Source organism: Papio anubis, chromosome 15 (genome assembly GCF_008728515.1).
Source record: "Papio anubis isolate 15944 chromosome 15, Panubis1.0, whole genome shotgun sequence".
NCBI lineage: Eukaryota > Metazoa > Chordata > Mammalia > Primates > Cercopithecidae > Papio > Papio anubis.
In genome coordinates, this window is record NC_044990.1 from 31,417,169 (window position 1) to 31,428,084 (window position 10,916).

A 10,916-nucleotide genomic window follows, 5' to 3' on the forward strand; every position below is an offset into this window, starting at 1 on the left:
GAAGTTATTAATGAGGCAAAATATGCTAATATGCTTTTGATAAAGAGCTCTTCTTCTGCCTTACCAAGAAATTGGCAAACATCTTTTATTTGGGGCCAGACAGCTTATCTCAAGTGATTTACTAAAAAGGTTCTCGGCCGTATGCTGTGAACAAATGTTGTAAATAGGGGTTAATGTCTAAATTTTTGACATGTCTCAGTCCTGTTGTGGGGCAGCAAATCCTATGATGCTCTTTGCCTGGCTTGCCTAGAGAGGCTGAGGGCTCTTCTGTGCCCTTTAATGCGAGGATGAATGTGGCAAGCCCTGGCGCTCACGGATTTTGTTCCTATTAACACTAGTGGGAAGTGGGTTATTATTGGTGGGGATCTGACCTACAGCAGGGGATGCCTCATAGGTCAGATGGCCGTCACCGGCATTCAACGTGGGACTGGCTGCCAACCACCAACGTGCTTCTTTCTTTTTAGCAGACTTGGTGTCTCCTTTGGTTTTCAGACGTTCAAAACTCCTAGCCCAGAATCATTAGGGAACCCATTTAGTGGTTTGAAAGTGACACAGCAGAATTTCTCTTTCCGATCTTAACTCTGCTATTCAGATCTCACTGTGCATCAGGAGCCCCTGCTGAAACTAAGCAGAGACACCATCTACCCAGAAAGAGTTGGTCATTAAAAACAAAATTTATGAAAATATGAAAAGAACTTTCCCCATGAGCATATGATTATTTTAGTCCTTTTAATTACATACTCCACCAGGACACAGCCTGTATAAGTTTGATTCATTCACATAGAGTGTTTGCTAAGTTCCGCTCTGTCCCCCAGGTAGGACAGTTTTGACTTTTGTTAATCTGAGAAGTGAAGACCGTGGTTTGAGTAGCACAGACGGTGGTCAGTCCTTGGCTAGTGAGTGCTATTGAGGTGTGTCCTATAGCAGGAAAGAGACTAGCCATCAATTGTAAAGCGGTACAGAGAGGAATTGGATCTGTTAGGAATGCCTTTGACTGCAAGTCACAGAAAACCTTACTTCAGGAAATAAGTATTTTTTTTTCCATACAGTAGACCAGGGTAGGTGATCTGCAGTTGAAATACGTCTCAACCATATTGTCAGGGTTCTGTCCACCTTTCCATGGTATCATCTCAGCAGGTGGCTTTTGTCTTCCTGGGTACAAGATGGCTGCCACACCTCCGGGCATGGCATCTGCGTTTTAGGCAGGAAGATGAAGGAAGGCTTGCTGTTTCTCTTCTGAAAAGCTTTCCTGGACGCCCCATACAGTGACCTCCATTGATATCTCACGGGTCAGAATTGTGTTGGGTAGCCACTCCTAACTGGAAGGTGGGTGGATGAGGTTGAACTAGCTGGCTAACAGTGTTTGTTACAGTTCTCTTCTTGGGCACTGTTATCCGGGTATCTGTGGTTGTGTCTGCAGCTATCACTGCAGGGTGGTTATCTGAAAATTTGGCCACCTGGACAAATCTGGTGTGAAACAGAAGTTTGGGTGACAAAGCCATTTTATTTGGCCGGGCGCGGTGGCTCACGCCTGTACTCCCAGCAGTTTGGGAGGCTGAGATGGGCAGATTACCTGAGGTCAGGAGTTTGAGATCAGCCTGGGCAACACGGTGAAACCGCGTCTCTACTAAAAATACAAAATTAGCCAGGCATGGTGATACATGCCTGTAATCCCAGCTACTCAGGAGGCTGAGGCAGGAGAATTGCTTGAACTTGGGAGGTAGAGGATACAGTGAGCCGAGATCGTGCCACTCCTCTCCAGCCTGGGCAACAAGAGTAAATCTCTGTCTCACCCAAAAAAAAAGAAAAGGAAAAAAAAAAAAAAAGAAAGCCATTTTACTCTTCCCAGCAGAAGGCAGTGTGTGTGGTGAATAAACTTATGGACTTTAGGTTGAGCTGTGTGACTTGGGACACGTGACTTGACATTGAACTCTCTGATCCTTAGTTACCCTATTTGTGAATTGGCGACCATTCCAGGAATTATTGTAGGAAGTAACTGGGATAACAAATATAAAGCATCTAGCATATTTAGCTCAACAGTAAGTGGTAGCTGCCAAGATGGTGAATTAAATTCAGATTATATTTATAATGAGCTAATGTGTGATAGATATGTAATAGGAAATAAATGGTTACCCATTTTTCTTTACCTTTTAAGACAGTGGATTCCGGCAGGTGGAGGTGTCTTTTTGTTAAAAGGCTTGATGGCGGGGAGGATGTAAGTTTGAATTGATGAAGTCTGTATGCAAACGGTGGAGAGATTGAGAAATGTGGGAAGGAGAAGAAGAGGGATGAAAGGCAGGAACCTGGAGGGGCAAATGCTGGACAGGGAAGGTGATGAAGGAAAGAGGACCCAGTGGCTGTCAGGCTGGGGAGGGACATTCATGGGGATATTTGACATGGAGCTGTGCTCTGTGTGATGTAAACCCCTCCTCTGACTCACCTGCACAACCTTCGGGAAATCATGTCTGAAGAATGCTTTGGAGTAAGAGGGTCTTTTGGTGAATGTGAAGAAGTAATAAGACTCGCCTCAACATTGGCATGAAGTTACAGCTGATATACGGTTTCCAGAATGTTCATTTCACATAAGTATCACTGTTACTGGAAAGGGGTCCTGATCCAAATCCCAAGAGAGGGTTCTTGGCTCTTACACAAGAAAGAATTTGGGGCAAGTCCACAGAGTAAAGTGAAAGCAAATTTATTGGAGAAGTGAAGAAACAAAAGAATGGCTGCTCCATAGGCAGAGCAGCCCTGAAGACTGTTGGTTGGCTATTTTTATGGTTGTTTCTTGAACATATGCTAAACAAGGGGCGGATTACTCACAAGTTTTTGGGAAAGGGGCGGGGATTTCCTCGAACTAAGGATTCTGCTTCCTTTTAGACCATACAGAGCAACTTCTAGACTTTGCCATGGCATTTGTAAACTGTCATGGTGCTGGTGGGAGTTTCCTTTAGCATGCTAATGCATTATATTAGCATATAATTAGCAGTAAGGATGACCAGAGGTCACTTTTGCAGTCATCTTGGATTTGGTGGGTTTTGGCTGGCTTCTTTACTGCATCCTGTTTTATTAGCAGGGTCTTTGTGACCTGTACCTTGTGATCTCCTAGGTCAGCATATTATTAAGAATGCCTAACCTCCTTAGGATGCAGCCCAGCAGGTCTTAGCCTCATTTTACCCAGCACCTATTCAAGATGGAAGTGCTGTGGTTCTAACGCCTCTGATATCACTCCTACATAAGTTAGGTTTAAAGGTACTGCTAACACAGGTCACACAAAATACATGTGGAGAAAGCTCATGTGAATTCAGCCTTAGGCTCTCTGAGAAAGAGTAAATTACATTTAAGTTGTGGGTCAGATTCTCCTTCCATTCTCCTCAGGAGAGGGTACCCTAAAGTGAGATGGGACCACAGGACTCTGTTTCCCTAACTAGGCCTTGTTTCCTTTGTGTGATGAAATCATGTGTGTGATTTTAGCATTTTAAGATAAAATACTTATTTTTTTTGAAGAACATACTTCTAAACAAAAGCCAATTACTATATTTGGTGCTCAATTGGAAAATAGAAACCATCAATCTGTTTCAAAGCTGGAGGAAAAGCTGGCTGCTTTGAATTTATTGAATGATGGCACAGTACTCTATTTTTATAAGTAAATTAAGAGTTTTTCAAGGGTAATTGTGAATATACAATTGGTTGTCACTTCATGGGCCAATTTTAGAACTTAACCCTTGAGTCAAACACGACTTCACTGGATGTTAACAGGCAACAAACACATTCATATGTAGGAGGTGTGAATCAGAGACCACAAATTCAGGTTTTTAAGAGATGGAACTACTCTGTTACCTCCATCACTCCAGAATCTGTCATTTGAATTTTTGTTGCACCAAGAGGCGGAAACTTAATTTAAATGAATTCAGAGTCTTCTCTCCCTTTCCTGGGATAGGGGCATGCCTGGGCTGGCGGGTGGAGGGGCTTTGTGTCCTTTCACAGAAGGTGAGGTTGGGGGGCGGGTCTCTAGTTCTGAGTCGCCCTCTGTCAACACACACTTGCTAAGACATCCTTGTTCTTAGGTGGTGACCAGTCATTTGTCTACCTGGATCACACCTGGGAATATAGGCCAACCACGTCTTCTCCCAGCCTGGCTCTCTCTTTTAGTTGCTTTCCTGACACACGCTCATGACTGCTGCTCCCTGGTCATTCCGGGGCCACAGGAAACTCAGAGGGCTAACCAAGACTTTCTGCCTTCACACCTAACTCAGCGTGTCTCCTCTCCTACTCTCATCCTCAGCTAATGGTGGAGACATGGTGCCAGATCTTTGGGCTCTCTGGGCATGCACAGAGCAGGCCCTGGCATTCTCTGGGGGTACCAGACATGGGTTGATTTGGGCAGGGGCGGGGCAGGGGCAGGGAATGAGTCCTTCGCAGAGGTTTAGTAGTTTCTAAACCTCTTATTCTTTGTTCCTTTCCTCATTTGGGACAAACTTTATCTGGTTCTCAGGAACAGGAAAAACTGGCTCTGACTGATCACATTTTATTCCAAATCTTTTGTTTATGCCCCAAGTCCTAGCCTTTTGAAACTCAAAACTCTTTTCTCTCAAACTATTGCTCTCATTTTCTTCTGTGTCAGGCCTTCCCTGAGGAGACAAAAACAGAATTCTCATCTGCCTGAGTGGTGGAAAGTATTGCAATTATGGGAAATACTGGCGAACATCAGTTAATGTTTCAAATGATTACCTATGACTGACTAATATTCAGGATAAAGAACCACAAGTGCCGTGCCGTGTTCCCTGAGGGTACCTCTGTCTGCCTTCCTGCCTGCCCCAACTACCATCTTGGTTTATGCCTTCAAGAAATTGAGGGTAACTTGGCTGTTACAGGGGGCTGGCCAGACATGGCACTTCTTGAGGGCCAGAGGGAGACATTTTCTTCCTTTCAAAAGTTGGTAAAAACCTTCCCTCAAGAGGTCATGACAGTCCCCTGCTCACCTATTGGTAAGCAAATTACACTTCTTACTTATGGGTTGCTGACAGTTCTTTTAATGTATTCAAAAACACTAAGTGGTAAAAGTTTGGCATCCTAGGTGGATAATTTAGGTAAAATCATTAGTGGGAACCCAATAAACTTAATTGTGAGAAGTGCTATGTTTTCACCTCTGAGCCCACTGAACTCTGAAAAGTCCTTCAAAGCTGGGAGATGACTGAAATGTGTCATGGAAAGACTCACGTTCATTAAGAGTTTGAAGAGGTTGGCTGGGTGCAGTGGCTCACGCCTGTAATCTCAGCACTTTGGGAGGCAGAGCAGGGTGGATCACCTGAGGTCAGGAGTTCGAGACCAGCCTGGCCAGCATGGAGAAACCCCGTCTGTACTAAAAATAACAAAAATTAGCTGCATGTGCTGGCACGCCTATAATCCCAGCAACTCACGAGGCTGAGGTAGGTGCATTGCTTGAACCTAGGAGGCGGAGGTTGGATCGCGCCATTGCACTCCAGCCTGGGCAACAGGAGTGAAACCCTGTTTCAAAAAAAAAAAAATTTTTTTTGAAGATGTGAAGAGGTTTAGTGGATAACAGAGGAAGTACCCATAACAATATGTTCCAGCATTATAACTGGGAGAGAAAATGAGGAGATTTGGCGGGCATGGGATGCTCCCCAGTCCCTCAAATTTGCCATGTCAAAGAAAAACCAAGGCCTTAAAAACTTTTAATTTTAATATTTTTATTGTGGTTAAATATGCTTAACATAAAACTCATTTTAACCACATTGAAGTGTGTATTTCAGCAGTATTAAGTTCACGATATTGTGTGACCATCACCATTTTCTATCTCTAGAAATTTTTCATCATCCTATATTGAAACTCTATACCCATTAAATAATAACTCTCCATTTCCTCTACTCCGAGCCACTAAACCTCTATTCTACTGTCTGTCTTTATGAATTTGCCTTTTCTAGATGCCTCATAAGTGGGATCGTCCAATATTTGTCCTTTTGTGTCTGGCTTACTTTACTTGGCATAATGTTTTTAAGGTTCATCCACGTTGTACTGTGTATCAGAATTTCCTTCCTTTCCTTTCTTCCTTTTATAAGGCTGAATAATATTCCATTGTATGTATATGCCACATTTTGTTTATCTATTCATGTTGGTGATGTTTGGGTTGTTTCTACCTTTTGCTCTCGGGTAGATGGGCATATATGCAGAAGTGGAGTTATTGGATCATATAGTAATTCTGTGTTTAAAGTTTTGAGGATCCACCATATTGTTTTTCATGGTAGTATTACCATTTCACATTCCCACTAACAATGCACGAGTTCCAATTTCTCTACATCCTCACCGATACTTGCCACTTTCTGTTTATTTGATAGTAGTCATCCTAATGGGTGTGAAGTAGTATCTTGTAGTTTTGATTTGCATTTCCCTAGTGACTAGCGATGTTGAGCATCTTTCAGGTATGTATTGGCCATCTGTATATCTTCTTTGGAGAAATGACTATTTAAGTTCTTTGCCTATTTTTAAATTGGGTTGTTTGGGGTTATTTTGTTGTTGAGTGGACCTTAGGAAATTCTATTTCCATCACACTTTCCTCTCCTGAATGAAATGCAGCTATATGTTGATATGTTTACCAGAAGGAGAAGGAGTAATTTAAGAGGACTGGAGGACACCAGGAGGACAGAACACTGTCCTTATTGCACAGGATTATATCCAACCTCCTCAGCACATGAGGCTCTTCCCAGCCCGGCCCTACCTGCTGTCCAGTCTGGTTTCCGGCTGCTGACTGGTCCAGTGCTCCAGTGCATTCATTTACCTGCCATTCCATAAGTGCCTGAAGAAGTTTCACACTTCCAAGCCTTTGCACAGCTCAGGCTTTACCTCTCCTAAAGCCTTTCCTAATCCACCTTTATTTGTTCTTATGGCACATCACTTGTTAGTTCATTCATTCATTTATTCAATAAACAGTCACTGAGCACATACTTGTTACCAGGTAAAAAGCACTGTGCCAGATACAGGGGACTCAACAGTGAATAAAGCAGTTTTTGCTTTCAGGGAACTCATTGTTTAGTGGGGGAAATAGGTAGGTTATCCAGCAATTACAATTCATTGTGAATAAGTGCTAAGATGGAAGCACAAAGAGGTGAGAAAGATTATCTTCCTGAGCTGAGAGCTGGAGTTAGAAGTATTTATGGGCTGTTGTGAACATTCCCATTTTCTGCACGTTAAATGTGAGCTTGTGTTTTATTATTTTTATTTTTATATCCCTTAAGCAGTATCATTTACAATCATTGCCTTCCGTTAATGCACATTCTCACCTCACAGACAGTAGGATTCCAATTCCCAGGTGTTTCCTTGCATACTGAGATATTTGAGGGCCATCTGAAGGTTGCAATTCAAACCGTACGCATTCAGGCGGGGATGCAGGGAGGCATCCAGAGGCCTGTAGGCCTAACAACCCCTCCCTACCCAGACATACTGTGTATGTGCTTATGTGTGGATGGGTGTGAGGAATTACAGAAAATCCACTGGCAGCCCTGGCAAGAACACATGTTTATATCACCAGCATCATGCAGGGTGTGTGGCACAGAAAAGGTGCTCAATAAATGCTCTGGTATTATTGGGTGCTATGTCAATGGAAGAAAATTTAGCTCATTTACCAACAATGAATCCACAGTCTGAGGCAGGAAGGAGGAGAGCAGCTGTGAAGGTAAAAGACCATGTCAAATTTGATTCAGATATTTTCCTTTCGCTTTTTAAACAAACAAGTCTTTTGCTTATCTGGGCTTTTGTGGTCCTAGAGGAAGGTAACATGGGCCCTACTGAAAAAGTGAAGGGAAAGTAACACAGAAGCAGAAAGTCTGGGAGGGTCAAGCTAGAGAGGCTGGATCGATTGTTATGGAAGGGATTTAAACTTGAATGCGGGGTTTAACTAGGGAGCAGGGAAGGGACACTTTTGGGGATTACTGGGGGGGAAAATCAACATAATATGGATTTTGATGCATAAGGAATGGAAAAAAGGAAAAAGGACTTAAGATACTGGTTTTAGGATTTAGAAGGGAGGGTTTAATTTGGAAGAGAAAGGATTTGCTGTTAGATAGAGTGAAAATTAAGCACTGAATGCTTGCAGCCTGAATTGCAACCTTCAGATGGTCCTCAAATATCCTCATGTGGGGGAAACCGCATCCTGATTGGGATCCTACTCTTTGGGAGGAGAGGATGTGCATGATGGAAGCTGATGACTTTATATAAATGACTCTGTTTAGGGCAAAACGCCACTTTTAGCTCAAATCTGTTACTTAAAGAATTATTTCCTTGCCAGTTTGAAATAGCTCCTTCCCAGCCTCTGACAGGGCTTGCTGCCTTGCCATCATCAGTTCCACCAGGCAGGATGAGAGGCCTAAAATCAAAGAGTGCAGGAAGCTATCATCTCATTGAGCAAATGATAAATCATCCCTAAATGCATATTGAACAGGAATTCGTGATATCTCTTAAAACACAAACAAAACTCCTGTTGGGTCTGTCCTTCCGGGAGCCCGAGCTGGTCCTGGGCCAGGCTGCTGTGTCAAGGGGCATCTGGAGCCTGGCAGGCCTAACACCTCCCTGCCTGGGCTTACTGTGTGTGCAAATGTTTATATGTGGATGGGCTTGAGGAGTTATGGGAAATCCATCGCTGATCCCGGCAAGAACACGTTTGACTGATGCTGAGTCACTGGGGTGCTGGCCCATGGAGAGGTCAGCTCATTTATGTGAGTAAAGGGTAGGTAGCAAACAGCCCTTGCCAGTATGCCTCACTGTGTGATGTTAATTTCAGCACCTCCTTCTATCCCTACTGTCTATGGTTGTGCCAGGTTTATTAGTCAAGCAAAAGCCACTTGGCTATGCCCCAGTGTAGAGAAAGACCTGGGTAAAATTCCGGATCTGCTTAATAGCTGTGAGGTTGTGGGCAAGGTACTCAAATCTTTGCTTTAGTTTTCTTATTTATAAAAGTGAGAGAATAATATCCCACCTCAGAATATTATTTGGAGAAATAATTAGGGCAATTTTTGTACAGGGCTCAGTACAATGTGCCGCCCTCAATGGCTGGCATATAGTAGGTGATTTACCAGGGGCAGCTATCATACTCACTAATAACAATGGTGAGGATAGTATTATGTCATGCCACATAGGAGTGCAAACATGTAAAGTGTGACTTTTTCTTTTTTTGTACCTGAACTTAATTTCTTCCTCCTCTTCTTCTTTTATTTTTAAAGTCTCTGCCAGGTAGGGAAAATTTAAACTCAATCAATTCAGGATCTCAGCCTACTTCAATCTTTGGGGAGAAGGTCTGGTTCTTGGTAGCTATGACCTCCTGCTCTCCCTCCCCTTCAATTTGCATCAGCTCTCTGGGCTTCTGTCTGCAAAGATAGTGGTTGCATTTTCTCCTCTCATCGGCAAGCTGTCTCCAGATCTGTGTTTTACTTGGTTATTTCTGTTCTTTTTTTGGACACATGGAAGATCTGGTTGCTCCCCACATGCTGGAGTAGGGAAACTCTGCAAGGCCCTCTAGGGTCTGCCAGCCTGCAATCCCCACACAGCCATCCCAGGCCTTACTTATTGTTGTCTTCTCTTGGAAAGCTCTCAAATCCTCTAGAATCCCTGTGGGTCTTTACTGTAGCCTCTCCACCAGCACTTACCTGGGGGTGTGGCGGGGATACACACCAGTGTCCAGTTACCTTCACTTCACCTTTGACTGTACCCATCTTCCATACTGAACCCCTTAGGACAAAAGCTTTCTCTTAAGCTTTTGGAATGCAAAAATCTTCGCCTTAAACTCAGTTGTGAGTTTCAGATTTGAAACTCCCACATCAAGAATTGACTTTTTCTTTCTCTCAGCGATTTTGCTGTGCCATTCCTTTCCTGAGGCTGTAAGTGCTAGATGCTGAAGTGTCTGCCTGGGGAGAAAGGGGTGAGTAGAAGGACTGAAGGTATTGCAAGGCACAAGAACATTACTTAAAATCTCAAAACACTTTTCTACTACATCGCTATTATTATATCCATCTTCCATATGGTTTCAGTCCCATGGGGCTGAGTTGCAGATTGATTTGCTTCAATGTTGGAGCACTTGAGGATGGTTCTGTTTTGACCTGTTGTTCACAAAGTAAAAAAAAAAAAAAATTTAAAAAAGCAGATAGTGGTGCTCAGAAGAAAGTCAGACACTCTTGGTCTACAAAGCGTAGGTTTAGTGTGGAGCTAAATGTAGCTCTGGCCTCATTCTGCTTTTCAGTCTCCCAAAGGTCATGCCATTTTTCTTGATCTGTTTTCCTATTTCCTTGTTCCACAGTCCATCATTGGATGCTCTGCTGCCTAGGCAACAGCGTTCAGGGCAGCTCTCAGCAACGTGTTACAGGAGCATGTTTTGAGCTCCATGCATGTAGTGTTTCCTGCAATCCAGGGTGTGTGCCTAGTCTTTTTATTGTCGGTTTATACCCTTGTGGTGCTCAGTGAAGCTGTTTGGACTCACTGTGCATCTTCTTGGGTATGGGATCTGAGAGTAAAGAGTTGTCTGTATTTCAGAGATGACATTGTCACCATCTTCAGGTGACCATACTGATGCTGGCAGCATCTCACTGCATCCCCACTCCTGTAAGTGTCTGATCAATGTTCTCTTGAACTATGCTATGTTGTTGGCTGGGCACTCGGGATCAGAGCATTGACTTTCACTTGCATGGCAACCACGGGAAAATGCAGGGAACAACATTCGCTTGTTTGCACAGGATTTACCAGCTATGCTAAAACAGGATTTGTAGAATCAAACTATGAAAGCAACACCAAAAAGTTTACTACCACCATCACCACCACCAGCAGCACCAGCTGCATTTATGGAACAAGTATTATGTGCCTGGTACTGCGACAGACTCTTTATGTATATTAACCCAATTAATTTTCCCAACAAACCT